At 44.7% G+C, this 16488-nt stretch overlaps 1 long non-coding RNA gene and 1 other non-coding gene across 2 annotated transcripts in view; one reads left to right on the plus strand and one right to left on the minus strand.

Moving 5' to 3' along the window:
* Nucleotides 1–16488, plus strand: part of LOC136882429 (uncharacterized) — a 380234-nt gene that overhangs the window by 154384 nt on the left and 209362 nt on the right. The gene's annotated exons all lie outside the window — the stretch shown is intronic.
* Nucleotides 10576–10646, minus strand: TRNAG-GCC (transfer RNA glycine (anticodon GCC)). Its single transcript has one exon. It is a non-coding gene; the product is annotated as a tRNA-Gly (tRNA).

Here is a 16488-nt window from a genome sequence, read left to right on the forward strand (position 1 = left end):
TTCCACTTTCAAGCTGTCCTTTCAGGACATATACACAGGGGTAAAATACCCAACCTACTGAGGTCTGTTAAATGACAAGAAGGTTAATTACATGACCTCTAAAATAACAATTTGAGAGGAGGCGATCTGCACTCCTAATACACTTGTTTTTAAAACCTAATCTGGCTCTAGGCCACTAATGCAAGGGCTAATCCCATACTACAGAGGTGACTTTAGAAAAGAACAATTTGCTTTACGTTAACGAAGAATAGGTTGAGATAAATAAGTTCACCTCAAAACAATATGATTGGGAGCTCGAGAGGGTTAAGCACTCTCTATCCCGATATGCAGTTTAAAAGATGGAATAGATACAAGTTTCTTTACATTTTAAGGAAGGTTACATAATGGAAAAACTTCGGACCCGCCCCGAGAGTTAAACTGCTGAGCAAGCAAGAAAAGAAGTAATTAATCGGCCATTACCTGGTTGTTGACTGCCGCCGAAGAAAGAGGCGCTTCCCGCCCCCTGCTATGTACTTTACACACGAAAAGATGGAACAGAAGTGGCCCGGAGACCCTAAAATCAGCAGTTTATATACTCTCGCGGAAAGTTCGAGGCGTTAGGGGAATGAGAACACCCTCCCACAAACTCTTTATTGGGTAGGATACAGCAACATATTCAAGTTGGGGGAAGATACATCCGATTGGTCAGAAATTAATGAAAGAAATTCAGGATTGGCTAAATTTAAAACAAGGGGAAAGAAAGGGTTAATATTGCCAACTTAAACAATGACAGAAGGAAATTTAACAAAGAACAAACTTTTGAAATTAAATTTTCTCCAAAAGAACAGTTCTTTTTCTTCGCACTAGGGTGCACTATTGTAGTTCTTCAGTAGTGTCCTCTAGAAGAGAAAGTTCACACTTCTTACTACCGGTAAAACAAAAATACATCAAAAGTGGCACAGTTCAAAAACTCCAAACTTTCCAAGTAGTGACATCTTCCGAGAAACTTGAAAATTAATACCGTCGATAAAGTTCAGACTTCCTCCAGCAGAGGAGTTTCAATTGGCGCACATTTTAAATTAGCGGCGTGGAGGTGTACCGCCCGGTACAATTATTATTATTATTATTGTTACGGAGATTTCCGTGGTAGTTAGAGGTGAAAGAAGGTGCGGGGGTGAACAGGTCTCAGGCTACGAAATTAAAGTTAATTTAAAATTTAACAAGGTTATATTTTCTTTGTAAAATCAAGAAATAACAAGCATGGCAGGTACAGAGTAGCAAAGCCACTATTCGAAAATGTACAATTACAGAGTTACAGGATGGGCTCCGAGAGCCAAACCCACAATACTTGAACAATTAGCCCAATCTTACGATATACAGAAATTCAACAAAGGGGCAGAAGACCCCAATCATGCGCAGGAGCACTTGCTCCCAATTACACAGTAAAGCCTCCTCGAGGCATACAACACTCAATTTTCGAGAAAGAGCCACTCGCTCTCAACTTTAAGCCTATCAAAGGCCACACCAAACTCCACCTTCAAGTTGTCCTCTAAGGACATAGACACAGGGGTAAAATACCCAACCTACTGAGGCCTATTAAGTGAGAAAAAGGTTAATTACATGACCTCTAAAATAACCATTTGAGAGGAGGCGATCTGCACTCCTAATACACTTGTTTAAAAACCTAATCTGGCACTAGGCCGCTAATGCAAGGGCTAATCCCATACTAAAGAGGTGACTTAAGAAAGAAACAATTTACATTACTGTTACGGAAGAATCGGTTGAGAAAAATAAGTTCACCTCAAAACAATATGAGTGGGAGCTCGAGAGGGTTAAGCACTCTCTATCCCAATATGTAGTTTAAAAGATAGAATAAATACAAAGTGTCTTTACATTTTAGGGAAAGTTACATGGTGGAAACGCTTCGGACCCGCCCCGAGAGTTAAACTGCTGAGCTAGCAAGAAAAGAAGTTATTAAACGGCCATTACCTTGTTGTTGAACTGCTGCCCGAAGAAAGAGGCGCTTCCCGCCCCCTGCTACGTACTATACACACCAAAAGCTGTTACTGGAGTGGCCCGGAGACCCGAAAATCAGCAGTTTATATACTCTCGCGGAAAGTTCGAGGCGTTTTTGGAATGAGAACACCCGCCCACAAAAACTTTATTGGCTAGGGTTAAGCAAGATATTCAAGTTGGGGAAGACACATCAGATTGGTCAGAAATTAATTAAAGAAATTCGGGATTGGCTAAATACAAAACAAGGGGAAAGAAAGGGGTATACAGCCAACTTAAACACTAACAGAAAGAAATTTAACAAGAAACAAACTTTTGAAATAAAAATTTCTCCAAAAAACAGTTCTTTCACTTCGCACTAGGGTGCACCATTGTAGTTTTTCAGTAGTGGCCTCTAGAAGAGAAAGTTCACACTTCTTACTACAGGTAAAACAAAAATACATCAAAAATGACCCAGTTCAAAAACTCCAAAATTTCCAAGTAGTGACATCTTCTGAGAAACTTGAAAATTAATCCAGTAGATAAAGTTCAGACTTCCTCCAGCAGAGGAGTTTCAACTGGCGCAAATTTTAAATTAGCGGTGTGGAGGTGTACCGCCCGGTACAATTACTATTATTATTATTATTATTATTATTATTATTATTATTATTATTATTATTATTATTATTATTATTATTATTTTCTTTCTTTCTTTCTTTCTTTCTTTCTTTCTTAATCTGTTTACCCTCCAGGGTTGGTTTTTCCCTCGGACCCAGCGAGGGATCCCACATCAAAGGCAGTGTCCTGGAGCGTGAGACTTTGGGTCGGGGGATACAACTGGGGAGAATGACCAGTACCTCGCCCAGGCGGCCTCACCTGCTATGCTGATCAGGGGCCTTGGTGGAGGATGGTAAGATCGGAAGGGATAGACAAGGAAGAGGGAAGGAAGCGGCCGTGGCCTTATGTTAGGTACCATCCCGGCATTTGCCTGGAGGAGAAGTGGGAAACCACGGAAAACCACTTCCAGGATGGCTGAGGTGGCAATCGAACCCACCTCTACTCCCGAGGCTGCATGGGCCCTGTTCCAGCCCTCGTATTACTTTTCAAATTTCGTGGCAGAGCCAGGAGTCGAACCCGGTCCTCAGGGGGTGGCAGCTAATTACACTAACCACGGCATTTTCTACTACCGTGCAATATGTTCCGGGAGTGCAAGGAATGTGACTGATAACAATAATGACTCCTAGATAAGAGTGCTCATTTAGATAAGACCTGATCATTTAGCTGGGCTTCAGCGAAGAGCAGCAGCATAGCATGACTCATAAACGGTAAGCTACTTGACACGCGACGCGGGAAGTCGTATGTTTGTGAATTCACCACTAATATCGGCCGTCTTTGATTATTTTTACATGTCAGCCCTCCCCACCCTCAAGGCCCAGGGATGCTAAGTGTGACTTATCCCAACAGTATTATTTTTACAGATACTAAGTCATTCGTGTGCAGAGTTTGTTTGAGAAATACAACCTGTGACAATAACATTTGGTGAATGAGATCAGAACGGTCGATCCGACAACACTGGCGACACACAACGCTGCACCTGCGTAGCAGCAGGTTGTGACCACCTGCTCCCAACGTTGTTGAGTTGGGCATCGTGTGTGTGCCGTGTAAGACCTGTTTAACACAGTGCGTGTTTAGTGCGTTGGTTCTGAACTGCGAACAGGAACATGAACAACCAAAAGATCAATGTACAGTTTTGTTTTAAGCTTGGGAAGACACCGAAAGAAACGCATGCGATGCTAATACGTGTTTATGAAGATCAAGCACTGTCCTTGAAGTGCGTGTACGAGTAGTTCACCCGCTTTCGAGGAGGCCGGGAAAGTTTTTCTGACAACCCCCGTAGCGGAAGACCGGCGACCGCCGTCAGTGACGAAAACATTGAGAAGGTGAGGACATTATTCACGAACGATCGGCGATTAACTGTGCGCATGACAGCGGATGAACTGCAGATTAACGGTGAATCCGTGCGACAAATCGTTACCCAGAAGTTAGGGAAGAGGAAAACGTGTTCTCGTCTTGTGCCGCATCACTTGACTGACGATCAGAAGCAGGCACGTTTAGATGCCTCACAGGATTTTGTCGAAACGGCGGATGCGACACCAAATTTCTTGAATTGTATTGTCACTGAGGATGAGACCTTGTGTCTCCGGTACAACCCTGAAATGAAACGGTAAAACATAGAATGGCGTTCTCCGGGATCCCCTCGAGGGAAAAAGGCCAGAGCCGAAAAGTCACGCATCAAACTCGCTTTGAAAGGAAAGTGATTTGACGATATTCCTGACATCCAACGAAACGTGACGAGGCTTTTCAATATCATTCCAAAGGAAGGCTTCTTGCAAAGTTTGCAGGACATGTATCGCCGATCTCAGCAGTGCACAGTTATGGGAGGGGACTATTTCTTCGAAGGACAGTAAGGTCACTGTCGTGCATTGTTCATCTACACTGACTGACAGAGCAAATGCAACACCAAGAAGGTGTGGTTCGAAAGGGATGAAAGTTGGGGAAAAAACAGAGACGGCACGGACGAATAATTGATGTTTATTTCAAACCGATATGCAGGTTACACAATGCGCACGGCATCGACTCAGTAGGATGTAGGACCACCGCGAGCGGCGATGCACGCAGAAACACGTCGAGGTACAGAGTCAATAAGAGTGCGGATGGTGTCCTGAGGGATGGTTCTCCATTCTCTGTCAACCATTTGCCACAGTTGGTCGTCCGTACGAGGCTGGAGCAGAGTTTGCAAACGGCGTCCAATGAGATCCCACACGTGTTCGATTGGTGAGAGATCCGGAGAGTACGCTGGCCACGGAAGCATCTGTACACCTCGTAGAGCCTGTTGGGAGACGCGAGCAGTGTGTGGGCGGGCATTATCCTGCTGAAACAGAGCAATGGGCAGCCCCTGAAGGTACGGGAGTGCCACCGGCCGCAGCACATGCTGCACGTAGCGGTGGGCATTTAACGTGCCTTGAATACGCACTAGAGGTGACGTGGAATCATACGCAATAGCGCCCCAAACCATGATGCCGCGTTGTCTAGCGATAGGGCGCTCCACAGTTACTGCCGGATTTGACCTTTCTCCACGCCGACGCCACACTCGTCTGCGGTGACTATCACTGACAGAACAGAAGCGTGACTCATCGGAGAACACGACGTTCCGCCCTTCCCTCATCCAAGTCGCTCTAGCCCGGCACCATGCCAGGCGTGCACGTCTATGCTGTGGAGTCAATGGTAGTCTTCTGAGCGGACGCCGGGAGTGCAGGTCTCCTTCAACCAATCGACGGGAAATTGTTCTGGTCGATATTGGAACAGCCAGGGTGTCTTGCACATGCTGAAGAATGGCGGTTGACGTGGCGTGCGGGGCTGCCACCGCTTGGCGGCGGATGCGCCGATCCTCGCATGCTGACGTCACTCGGGCTGCGCCTGGACACCTCGCACGTGCCACATGTCCCTGCGCCAACCATCTTCGCCACAGGCGCTGCACCGTGGACACATCCCTATGGGTATCGGATGCGATTTGACGAAGCGACCAACCTGCCCTTCTCAGCCCGATCACCATACCCCTCGTAAAGTCGTCTGTCTGCTGGAAATGCCTCCGTTGACGGCAGCCTGGCATTCTTAGCTATACACGTGTCCTGTGGCACACGACAACACGTTCTACAATGACTGTCGGCTGAGAAATCACGGTACGAAGTGGGCCATTCGCCAACGCCGTGTCCCATTTATCGTTCGCTACGTGCGCAGCACAGCGGCGCATTTCACATCATGAGCATACCTCAGTGACGTCAGTCTACCCTGCAATTGGCATAAAGTTCTGACCACTCCTTCTTGGTGTTGCATTTGCTCTGTCAGTCAGTGTATGTTGACAGTACAGGACTATTCACCGAACTTTATTGTCACAGTTTGTTCGATGCTATTGCGGTGTTTCCCCACACACGGTTGGGAATCAGTGTTGCCAGTCTTGCTGTTTTACACTAAACCAAGCGGTTTTGAGTTATTGTTTAGCCACTGCTTGTATAGGGAGTTAGCTACTTTTTGAAGACCTTCTTGTTTCGATTTAAATTTTGTGCTTATGGCAGTCTAGATTGTCTGGATTACAAATGAATTACAAAAAACGAGTGATAACTGTAAAGCGTCGCGGTGTAGATATGATGCGCACGTATCCAGCTGTCATTGGGACTGTCATAATTAATCTTAGCGAAACCGAAAACTGTGGATTCACCACTAACTTCGGTCGTTTTCGATTATTTTTACATGTCAACCCTCCCCATATGGATGCTAGGGGTGTCTTACCACCCACATTGTCCGCTTGAGAGCTATGCTGGAACATACATCCATAATCTCGATCATTTGGGATATTTTCTTTTTCTCATCCATTCTCGCTCCCTGTGCCTAAAGGGGATGAACTTGGACTTAAACGTGATCCGCAGTGTCGCTATTCAGATCAGCGACCCCGAAAACTATGGATTCGATACTAATATTGGTCGTTTTATATTCACTTTTATAAGTCAGCCCTCCACACCCCCATCCCTAGGGGTTGCAGGGACGTTTTAACCACACAGTATCTTTTTTCAGATATTAACTCATTTGTGTGCCAAGTTTCGTTAAAATTGCTCCAAGCGTTCCAGAGCTATGTTGGAACATACAAACATATGCATACATGTTAAAATGTACTGTATATTTCGTGTATACAGAGTCTCTCATATAAACGGCAACTGCAATATAGGAGACAAGCAGCCAGCACATGGTCGACCTGGCAAGCATGAGTCGCCAGTCTGAATCATTGCACCACTCTATTTTCGTATGTAAAAGTTATGGTTTCAGCTTAATAGTCGGGCCTACTTTTTTCGACACAACAGTAAATGTAGAGAGGTACCAAGATGAGATTTTGACGGAAGAAGAAAAATCGCGTGGGTTGTTTCAACCAGATTAATCCCCTGCTCATACAGCAGAAGATTCCCTTCTTACCTCTGGAAGTGTTTGCAGACAGAGTGATCAGTGCTGGTCTCTTTCCTTCTCGTTCTCTAGATCTAACAGCGTGTGATTTTCACTTGTGGGGTAAACTGAAAGAAAAAGTGTATCGAACAAATCCTCACAAATTGGAGGAACTGAAAGAAAACATTACGAATGAAATCAGAAACATTGTAGTGGCAGAAGTCAGACAGAATGTGGTTACCGGATAGAATGCCTGTATAACCCAGGAAGGACGACACTTCCAGCATCTTTTATAAGGTAAGGTTGTATACACGCTTAAAGCATGGCGGCCTCTGAGGCAGCTGCCGCAGCACAGAGAACAAACACTCTGCCTTTCTGTGTGAGTTTATACGAGAAACCCAGTACTTCACTCTTTGATTGTTCATACAACAAATCCCTATTCTACTAATATTATTACAAATTCAGAAAACTGATCAACAACAAAGTGTCTGCTTTGTTAGCTAAGAGTTAGTGCTAGTACCTGTCATCCTCCGATGGACCTGCTTCGACTCCCGGTACTCCCACAGATTTAAAAATGCAGGAGGGTTGCTATGTGGCTAAAATGGTACGTTCATGCAGCGCACCTCCGCTGGGCATGTTCTTGAAAGGAACCGCACCACATCGGGGTGAGGATCCGAGTTTACTTTACCGGCAATGACATACCAAGACTGTACGACATTGGCAGGAAATTATTGTTGATTAATGGGACTGAATTAATGATCTCCCTGATGCAGAACTAGTAAACTCCGGTTAATCGCAGGTCTGTTAAAGCAGGAAACAAAATGTCGACATGTTTAACGAAATACTTTGTTCTTTGCTTGCGGTCAGATAGTTAGTTTACCCTGTTCGACTGAGGTAGCTTACTTATTCAGTGCCCCACACGTTTCCTGGCAATCCTCGCATTACATCATCTAAGTTACCATGAGAATCACGCGTCTCTACTGCGTTACAAACTCAGCTGTCAGATGCCAAGTCTTCTTGCGTACTGCGCATCTTCACGTTGCAACACTCGGTCGGCATTATGGAGCACTCCCAACTCTACCACTTTAATCACCGCGTGATGTCAGTCACTGTATTCATGAGCTTAGTTATGTATTTATTTACGAGCGAATTTCTTTCTTTCTTTCTTTCTTTCTTTCTTTCTTTCTTAATCTGTTTACCCTCCAGCGTCGGTTTTTCCGTCGGACTCAGCAGAGATCCCACCTCTACCGCCTCAAGGGCAGTGTCCTGGAGCGCGAGACATTGGGTCGGAGGATACAAGTGGGGAGGAGGACCAGTACCTCGCCCAGGCAGCCTCACCTACTATGCTGAACATGGGCCTTGTGGAGAGATGGGAAGATTGGAAGAGACAGGCAAGGAAGAGGAAAGGAAGCGCCCGTGGCCTTAAGTTAGGTACCATCCCGGCATTTGCCTGGAGGTGAAGTGGGAAACCACGGAAAACCACGTCGAGGATGGCTGAGGTGGGAATCGAACCCACATCTACTCAGTTGACCTCCCGAGGTTGAGTGGATCCCGTCCTAGCCCTGGTACCACTTTTCAAATTTCGTGGCAGAGCCGGGAATCGAATCCAGTCCTCCGGGCGTGGCAGCTAATCACACTAACCACTTCACCACAGAGGCGGACGCGAATTTATTTATTTATTTATTTATTTATTTATTTATTTATTTATTTATTTACTAGCGAGTTGGCTGGGGATGACACATTGCATTCAGAAGATAGTAGGTTCGATCTCCGATGGCGACAACCCTGAAGATGATTTTCTTCTTCTTCTTTATCTGTTTACCCTCCAGGGTCGGTTTTTCCCTAGGACTCAGTGAAGGATCCCACCTCTACCGCCTCAAAGGCAGTGTCCTGGAGCTTCAGACTCTGGGTCGGGATACAACTGAGGAGGAGGACCATTACATCACCCAGGTGGCCTCACCTGCTAAGATGATTTTTTATCAGGATTATTTTACTGTAGCCGCACTCAGTGGCTCAGACGGTTAAGGCGCTGGCCTTCTGACCCCAAACTGGCAGGTTCGATCCTGGCTCAGTCCGGTGGTATTTGAAAGTACTCATATACGACAGCCTCGTGTAGGTAAATTTACTGGCACGCAAAGGAACTCTGGGGGACTAAATTCCGTTTCCGAAAACCGTGAAAGTAGATAGTGGGACGTAAAGCCACTATTATTATTGTAATTATTACTTACCACCTCTGTGGTGTAGTGGCTAGTGTGATCAGCTGCCACCCCCGGAGGTCCGGGTTCGATTCCCGGCTCTGCCACGGAATTCGTAAAGTGGTACGAGGGCTGGAACGGGGTCCACTCAGCCTCGGGAGGTCAACTGAGTAGAGGAGGGTGTTCGATTCCCACCTCAGCCATCCTCGAAGGGGTTTTCCATTTTTCTCACTTCTCCTCCAGGCAAATGCCGGGATGGTACCTAACTTCCTTCGCTCTTACCTGTATATACCTTCCGACGTTTACATCCCCCCACAAGGACTCTGTTCAGCATAGCAAGTGAGGCCACCTATGTGAGGTTCTGGTCCTCCTCTCCAGTTGTATCACCCGACCCAGAGTCTGAAGCTCCAGGACACTGTGCCATTGGGGCGGTGGAGGTGAGTCCGCGGCAAAAACCAACCCTGGAGAGTAAACAGATTAAGATTATTATTATTATTATTATTATTATTATTATTATTATTATTATTATTATTATTATTATTAGGTGCGTACAATGGCCGGAGGGTACTTCATATGAGGAAATAAGGCTTCATCGAGGGATGAAGCTGTACGCATAAACCGGCTTCGGTGGTGTGGTCATGTGAGGCGAATGGAAGAGGATAGGTAACCTAGAAAAATTATGGACTCTGTTATGGAGGGTAAGAGAAGTAGAGGGATAACAAAACGACGATGGTTAGACTCAGTTTTTAATTATTTAAAGATGTATAGAACTGAATGAGACCACAGCATTTATTACATGTTTCAAATACGGGGTTATTATTACTAATATTATTAATATTATTATTTTATCTGAGAGGACATAATTAAGTACAAGCCCACGTACATAGAATTCGTAGATCTAGGAAAGGCATTCAATAATGTTGACTGGACCAAGCTATTTGAGACCCTGAAGATAGCGAGAACGAAGAATTATCTACAATATGTAAAAAAACCTGAACCTCCATTTGTAAGTATCGAGGGCCGTGAAAAAGAAGCGGCAATCGGAAAAGGAGCGAAGCAAGGCAGTAATTTGTCCCGTCTTATTTTTCATGGTTTATATAGAACAGACGGTAAAGGAAATTAAAGATGAATCTGAAAAGGAATCACAATCCAAGAACTGGAAATAAAAATTCAAGTTTTGCCGAAACGCTTAGAATGGTCACGAAGGGCGTGCTAATGTAATACTGCCGGAACTTCGCCCAGGAAGTGGAAAGAATGCCATGCTCAGCTAGAGACCCCCATGGGCACCAACCCATGCTCCGAAGACGAGATTCCACACGCATGACTAAACGATCAGCTCATAGCACCAAGTTCTTGGCAACCAAATACCTACAGCGTAAACTATCAACCGAAAAACTGAAGATACGTAGAAAAAATTAGATGCATCGGCCGGGAATCGAACCCGGGCCGCCCGCGTGGCAGGCGAGCATTCTACCACTGAACCACCGATGCTACGAGCGATTGTTTTCCACTTAAGAGCACATGACTATCATCATTGGAAAGTAGGTCAAGTTGCCGGTCAGTCAAGTGGTGTCATCTCTAATCTTGAACACTTCAAAACATGTCGTCCCATTTGCGATCACTCTTTTCAGTGACTTACAAACACTCAGGTTGCCGTGAGGGAATTCCCTACTGAAGAACTGGTACAGGGAGACAGCCGTCAAGTAACTGGCGGAAACTACGTACCGGTACTAGGATTCTGATGTTGAAACTCATTAAATTACTTATATGTTTAACGTCTGAGTCTGATCGGGACAGGCAGAGACTAAATAGAACTCAAATGAACCTTTTCTTTAGGGTTACCAGATGGTTGTGGGCGTAAAGGCGGTGAAATATTTTTTTAAAACGCAGGACGAAAGGACAGCGATTTAAAACCGTTGGATGTTACACTTTTAAATTTCAAAACATTTTTTTTTTTTTCTGTTACAGTTTGTTTCCTAGACAATGCTACCCTTTTTGAAGCAATCGTAGATCATCTCCCACTTAGCAGTAAAGTTACACTTTATTGTACAATCGGGGACATTATTAAATTAATGCTTAAATTGTTCGAGTATTCAAACCGACACGTTAAGTAAACAGCTGCTCAAAATATAATTAGCCTACTTTCATCTATCTTATGTATGCGTACTTAGTATCGTTTCTTGATACGGGGTTGGGGTCCGCCTCTGTGGTGTAGTGGTTAGCGTGATTAGCTGCCACCGGGTTCGATTCCCGGCTCTGCCACAAAATTTGAAACGTGGTACGAGGGCTGGAACGGGGTCCACTCAGCCTCAGGAGATCAACTGAGTAGAGGTGGGTTCGATTCCCACCTCAGCCATCCTGGAAGTCGTTTTCCGTGGTTTCCCACTTCTCCTCCAGGCAAATGCCGGGATGGTACCTAACTTAAGGCCACGGCCGCTTCCTTCCCTCTTCCTTGTCTATCCCTTCCAATCTTCCCATCCCTCAACAGGGCCCCTGTTCAGCATAGCAGGTGAGGCCGCCTGGGCGAGGTACTGGTCATACTCCCCAGTTGTATCCCCCGACCAAGAGTCTGAAGCTCCAGGACACTGCCCTTGAGGCGGTAGAGGTGGGATCCCTCGCTAAGTCCGAGGGAAATGCCGACCCTGGAGGGTAAACAGATGATATTTTTCTCTCATGTGTGATCGATTATCTAAGATTTCTGAACGAAATGAAAAATCTAATGAACTCTGTATGGAATACATCCCTTGGCAACATAAGAAGCCTTCCCTGATCGAGGAAAACGCTCTCAGTGTCGCAATACAAACAAGTAGACGGATAATGACGCTTTTCACAATAGCCATTTCCTTCTAGCCTCCCGAGGGTTGCTTAAACAGTGCGTCCATCTAACTTACTCTTCGTGTACTGCAGTGTTTCACCACATTAAACTGAAAAATGCCTAAAGAGTTTGCCAGAAAAATATTCCGAGCAGTCAGTGCCAGTGTTCAAGTACAGCGTATAAATTAATTTTGGCCGACAAAAGAAGTTATCGATTCCTCACAAGATTGAAAAACTGTTGAAAGTTACTAACACGCATCATTTTGCAAGGAATTCAACATGTTTGTCAATTTAACACTGAGTTAAAATTAAATAATGCGTCTGTTTAGTTTTAGTGCATATTTACGGAGTTTTTAGTGCATATGGATCCGGGCCCTAATAATGATAGTGCGAAAAGATCCATTGTTAGCGCCAGTGAGAGTTGCGTGCCTTCTTCGTAAATAGGTACCTCAACTGCTTGTCTGCTGAGTCTGTCACGTCGCCTTGCAGCAGCTTCAAGATAGGGGGTCAAGTAACCCATGACTCCATGGACTTGCACGTTTAACTGAAGACCTTGTTGCCCGTTTGGTATTTGTCAAGTTTCAGAACGTAAGAGATCGTATTAGAACACTTTCCAACATCACAATCTTCTTCGTACTTTCCAGTAATCCTTGTTATTCTTCCATCCAACTCCCTATTGAGCGTTTTCCTTTTCACTCCTTCTAAATTCAAGTCCGTCCTCAGGATCTTATGATTAAACTTCTCAGCTTCAGAGTTTAATAACTTGATGAGGTCGTTCACACTGGGGTGCCGTCTTCTAATTCGAATGTTCACTTTATGATTCCACCCTTCAACTGAATTTTTCGTCCTATGACGTCGCCGGTAACAGTTCCATAATTCAAGTGGATTTTGTAGCCATTGGTCCACGAAGTAGTCAAGGAATTCGACCAGCTTTACTCCTTCTCCTTTCTCCTTCTGCCTTCTTCAACATTTTCAGGCTTGAGAAGGGCAGTGACATTTGTACACGCTCTGACGTTGTCATACCAACATGCTGGACCCTCCTCCAGAGACATTGCTTAAAAAGAAACTCTCTCGAGGATTTTAAATGATGGGAATATCTCCTTTAAGGTGGAAATAGCCGTCGTTTCAAAATCAGTATATACCGTCTCAGGCTACCCATCAGGTAGAAGCAATCGTAGCATTCGTAAATAAGTTTCATTTTTTCTGTAGGAAGAAGAGCAAATACGACTGGTGCAACGTCTGTTTCATCTTCTGTACTTCCAAGATCGACTTGTACAGAATAGATTTGTTTAAACTGACTACTGCAGCTATTGAATGTTCAGTCCATTCTTTTCTGTTCTCAAGATCTCCTTTCCTTTGCCTCCACCGAACACCAACAACCTATGTTTTACACCATCATCGGTCAGGAGAAAATTCTCTCCGTCAGACAGTTTTACGATTTCCCCACGAAGAACTACCTCCTAGGAACTTATTGGCTTTTTTGGTACTCCTTAAGGATGGTATCTACAGTATTTCAGTACAGCGCCTTTAAATTGTAGAATTGCAGCGTCTTTGTAACGAATTCGCAACCCCTGTTCAGTAAAGGCTGAACTTGTCCGTCAAATACCTAAGGAACTGGCGCACCGAGACCGCTTCTTTCTCACCACGGTGTCTTTTTAACACACTACTCTTCCTTTACACTGGGATTTCTTCTGTTTAAAGCATACCCCTGTCACCAAACATCCTTGATTTCCCGTAAAGTTTTGTAACAGTATCCATAATATAAAGCATAAGGCTTGATTCTCTTCGTCTCAATGAACTCCATGTCGTAAGCAAGCACACAGATAATAACAAAAGCTACGTCAGCGACGGATGTCTACAGCGGGAATAAGTATGTTGAAAACTATAAAATAATATTACTTCAAAAATGTTGGTTGGTTATCTGGAGTACGTCCTAATTAGCTGTCCCTGTGCTGCATGGACGTTGAAAAACCCTGACTGGTTGCTGATAGTTTTACAGGGGTCGCAAATGGGACACAACCCTCCAAAAACCCAAAATTTTCCGAACTTTGTCTTCTGAACTATCTTACATTATAATCCACAGCCTGTTTCCAGTCATTTGACCGGGTCAGGAATGAAATGAATGAAGCCTCCATCTAGCGGCGAAGATAGGAATTATGCCGGCTGCCAAAGCCTGCCTCACTCCTCTGGGGCAATTGCTAATGATAGACAGATGAAACGAAGTGATATTGCGGAGGGGTCTGGTGGTCTTTTAGTTTCCTCGAGAATGGATTGCGTTTCTGTATATCTTCAAAAGTGATCCCCATCTCCTGTAGGTCCATTTCCACCTCCTTGGACAAAGTTGGCTGGGTTTCATTCTTAGCAAGTGGCCACAAAATGCAATTCTTCTTCTTCGCATGGGATCAGAGATCTTCTGCATCTGAGTACACAGATCATGATTTCTCCGACGTCTATATTCATCTTTGTCTTCAATTAGGCCAAGAATATTTCTTAAGATCTTTTTCTTTCTTTTAATTTCCATTTTTTCTATTAGGCGTTTCTTGTTCATAGGCATTCCGCTGCATACAAAGTGCAATATGTTTTGAGTTTTACCTTCAGTGAAATGGACTTTTTATTGTAAACGTCTTGCGTCATTTGATAAGCCAATTCGATTATATTAATGTGCGACGCGAAAGCTTCTTTTTCAGAGTTGTTTGGTTCTATCCACTCACCAAGATATTTAAACATACAGTGTCTGTCTATTTGATTGTCCCCTGGTTTACTTTTAGCTCTCTTAATACTGACTTGATATTTGTTATGAATTGCATTTTCATCCAAAGTTATCTGGAGGTCTGCTTTAATTATTATTATTAGTTAACTGCTGTAGACATGGATAACAGTAAATTAATTTCCTTCATCTACTGGTAACGTTTTCGCTTTTATCATTTAATCAAAGACCTTGCCAAGTTCTTGTCCGTGGTAAGCTTTAAAAAGCTCCTTGATGAATCGCCCTGTTGGCAGCGCCATGGCTAAAAGCGACCACCTTGACTTATTCTGAGAGAGGTCTTGTTGTGCGGGGTGAAGGTCTGTGACGGGTCGGTTTATTGTTGGTAAGGTCAGGCGAACGAGGAGGAGGACACGCGTTCATAATTCTTGTCTCCGTCGCGAGACCTCCAGAGATGTCAAACAATGTTGAGAACCCAAACAACAACCTAATGTTCTGGGAACAGTTTGTAACAATGAGTCACAGTAAAGTACAGCCAAACTTGCTGAAATTCAGATAAGATGTCTTCTTTACCCTGGCAAAGTCAGGGATCTACTCCCAAACTTAACCTAGAACACGCTTAATAATAATCGCAATATTCTATTGCTGCAAATAAAATTATATTAAGATGAAGAGTCCGCCTCTGTGGTGTAGTGGTTAGTGTGATTAGCTGCCACCCCCGGAGGCCCAGGTTCGATTCCCGACTCTGCAACAAAATTTTGAAAAGTCGAACGATGGTTGGAACGGGGTCCATTCAGCCTCGGCGGGTCAACTGAGTAGAGGGGGGGGGGGGGGTCGATTCCCACCTCAGCCATCCTCAAAGTGTTTCTCCGTGGTTCCCCACTTCTCCTCCAGGTAAATGCCGGGATGGTACCTTACTTAAGGCCACGGAAGCTTCCTTCCCTCCTCCTTGTCCATCCCTTCCAATCTTCCCACCTACCCATAAGGTGGTGGTGGTGGTGGTGGTGATTATTGTTTTAAGAGGAAGTACTACCAGGCAACAAGCCTCTATATAACACTGATCAGAGGGAAAGAATAGAAGGGATCCGACACTTCGAAAAATGAAGGTATCGGCCAAAGAAAGACAGGGGCCACAGTGGCGTAAAAATGGAGGACTCCCTAGGCCTCGAGCGTTCTAACACCGTCGGGGCGGCGCCCTCATTTTTGAAGGAGATTCGTCTAATGGGGTTTCTCCAGAAGAAGCATTACTCAACAGCTTCGACTACAACTACATCGATTTCCTTTTTAAAAAATCTTTTTTAAGTACGCGTCCGCAAGGATTTCGGGGGCAACAAAGCGTACTGACTTCTGGATGGTTGCCACGAGTGTTGGGCGGGGAGGAGCCCTCACTTTGGGAGACTTTCGTCACGAGGGACTGTCTCGTACGGACAGTTAAACTTGCTGCATCACTCAACAGCGTCGAACTAGTATAGTATCCACCTTCTCCTGTCTACAAGTCTGCGAGTACCCTCCACCTCGAATTCCCTAAAACCCTCCAGCACAGCAAGTTTGCTTCCATAGGGCTCTTCGTCATCACCACACCATTTCATCGTCAGGATGTATTCAAGGTGTTAGAAAACATTGTTGCTAATGTCGTATCTTTTTTCTCTTTCCAGGTGGAGCTGTCTATGTCCGGTGAGGCTGACTTCTGAATGGTTTGCACGCGTATGTAATACGTTTTTAAATTTTACTTTTATTTTACAGGTACGCGTTCACTGGGAAGTACGAGTCGTCACTAGCACAGGATTCAACGACCGATTTCACGTGGGGAAACTA

Source organism: Anabrus simplex, chromosome 10, assembly GCF_040414725.1.
Source record: "Anabrus simplex isolate iqAnaSimp1 chromosome 10, ASM4041472v1, whole genome shotgun sequence".
Taxonomy (NCBI): domain Eukaryota; kingdom Metazoa; phylum Arthropoda; class Insecta; order Orthoptera; family Tettigoniidae; genus Anabrus; species Anabrus simplex.